The sequence below is a fragment of the Neovison vison genome, chromosome 1, assembly GCF_020171115.1.
Source record: "Neovison vison isolate M4711 chromosome 1, ASM_NN_V1, whole genome shotgun sequence".
NCBI lineage: Eukaryota > Metazoa > Chordata > Mammalia > Carnivora > Mustelidae > Neogale > Neogale vison.
The window spans coordinates 35228843-35231575 of NC_058091.1; the positions used below are offsets into that span (position 1 = coordinate 35228843).

At 40.0% G+C, this 2733-nt stretch overlaps 1 pseudogene; it reads right to left on the reverse strand.

Moving 5' to 3' along the window:
- Positions 1-840: 840 nt before the first annotated feature.
- On the reverse strand, positions 841-1584 carry LOC122898623 (annotated as a pseudogene).
- Positions 1585-2733: the final 1149 nt, after the last annotated feature.

Genomic DNA, 2733 nt, shown 5'->3' on the forward strand with positions numbered 1-2733 from the left:
TTTTTAAAATCCTCCAAAGTTCCCCATTCCACCTAAAAGCTAAATACCTTAACCTGTTTAAGTCCTTCACAATCCTGTGCCAGCATCCAGTCAAATTTCACCCTCTTCCCCTCTAGACTTTGCACTTCAGCCATTCTGGGCTGATTCTGATTCCTGAAACATGCCACATCTATTCCATCTCCTGGTCCTGGCACCAGCTTCTTTCAGCTTTAAACATCGTTCCCCTCATGTTTGCTTAGCTGGCTTCTTGTGTTCTAGATCTCTCAGCTTAAACAGAGAACTTCCTTTATCACCCAGCCTAAAGCAGCTACTTATTATTATTTTTTTTATTCAGTGATGTTATTTATTCTCATCACAACAGTTGCATGTAATCACTTGCAGAGAGGTCTCTTGCTTTTCTGTCAATCTGTTTATTGTCCACTTTCCTCTATGTAGTATTAAAGCTCAGGACTGTTCTGTCAATGGGAGAGATGGTCCAAGTGGTGGAGGGCACAGTTATTGGCATCAATGGCCAAACTTTGAAGGTGTGGTTATAACTGTTCATATCTCTTGAAAATTATTAAAACATATTTTGCCTCAGTTTCTTACCTATAAAATAGGGGTTACATTTGTATTTACCTCATAAAGCTCTTGTGAATATTAAATGAGTTAAACAGGGACTAGTGAATTTTAAGGATCTGAGAAATATCATCTTTTTTTTTCTATTTCAGAAAACTTTTTTCCACTTGTTTTATTTACAATGCCAACTTTTAAAAGGTCATTAAACTAAAGTTAACTAGATAATAAACTAGGCAGAAATCGCTTTACAAAGAGAGGGAAAGCACAAAATGCCACCTTCTATAGAGAACTCACAGTTCAGGTTTATTTAGAGCAAAGAAAAAAAAAACTTTTGATCCTACTAGAAGAAACTCAGCCATAAGTTTGGAATCTGTACTCAAACTACACATGCAAGGAGGACAATATTCTGCTTAAACAGCTGATTCACTGCTGCCATTTGTCTACTGTTTGTCTAATATTAACAATTATAAACAGAGCAGTGCACCTAGTATTTGGAACAATCCTTACAGTGTTACAGTGTCAGGCATAACATTTCACTTCTCTTCACACCACTGGTTCTCTTTGCCTACCTGGGCTTCCTCTTCTTCAGTAAAGTCATTTTTGATATTGAAGGTCTTGCGGATCTCCTCAGGAGTTTTCCGCTTGATCATATTGGCAACAGTCTTGCATGTAACATCAAGCAAACCTTTGATGTCTAAGTAGTTCGCAGCCAGAATAAGTTCAAACATTGTTCCTTGGTCAACTTTCAGGAATTCTTGGTTCCAAACTGGGATATCATCTGTCCACTTTTCTTTGTTCTCATCATCCTCAGGAGGAGGGGGGTCATCCTTTGTGGTGGGTGCACCACTGAATGACCTTTTTTAATATTGCTGCATTAACATTTGGTAGAGGAACTGGATCATCATATCCTTCATCGTCCATTCCCAAATCTTCCAACATGGTCTTGATAGTCACAGACTGTTTGGCGATTTCAACAACAACTTCAAATATCTCTCCATCGGAACTCTGCAACTAAATTGAAGGCATGGTGCTCCGTCTCAGGCCGACTGCGGGTCGGAGGCTGACAAAAACACAGTGGCCTCCGGGACGTGGGGAGAAAAGCGGAGAACAAGGCCACTACTCAGAAATATCATCTCTTATTCATCCCTGGACCTCAACGCCCAGAACAGAACTTGGTACAAGTGGAAATCTAATAAATATTGAAAAAAAATGAACATACTCTACTCTTTATTTATACTGAAGTGATTTTTTTTCTTTCAGAAAAGATTCATTCTTTTCTTTTTTTTTTTTAAAGATTTTATTTATTTATTTGACAGACAGAGATCACAAGTAGGCAGAGAGGCAGGCAGAGAGAGAGGAGGAAGCAGGCTCCCTGCCGAGCAGAGAGCCCCATGCGGGGCTGGATCCCAGGTCCCTGGGATCATGACCTGAGCCAAAAGCAGAGGCTTTAACTCACTGAGCCACCCAGGGGCCCCTATTTTTTTCTTTATCTCTGTCCTAAGGTATAGGTATATACCCAAATGGGAATTTATTTTTTAATTTGTAATCTAACATCATAGATGTTAATATTAGGTTGTGGTGAAGCCTCAGTGGTCTTATTAAGTCAATATAAATGTCAGTATTCCCTGACATTAAGCAGTCCATAGAAACGTAAAGCAAAAGAGAAATGAAAAATAACAATAGTTTACTAGTTGTTTGTTAATTTAGCTTCTGTCTTTGTGTAACCCTACAACTGCAATACAAGGCAGTTTTGATTGTAAACTGGGAAGAATATAAATTATGGCTAATTAAAAGTACCAGGGAGATCTGAAATATGACAGAAAGCAATTACACAAATTGGGCATGGGCCAGCCCAGTACTGGTGTCTGCTGTTAGAAATAATGTGGAGTTTTGGGTGCCTGGGTAGCTCAGTGGGTTGAACCTCTGCCTTCAGCTCAGGTCATGATCTCAGGGTCCCAGGATCGAGTCCCGAGTCGGGACTCTGCTTGGCGGGGAGCCTGCTTCCTCCTCTCTCTCTCTCTGCCTGCCCCTCTGCCTACTCGTGATCTCTCTCTGTCAAATAAAATAATAGAATCTTAAAAAAAAAAATAATGTGGAGTTTTATGTGACTAAAACAACTTGGTACAATGTGGCTGTTTAGACTTAGCCAGTGCCTCAGTTCCCCACTCTGTGCTC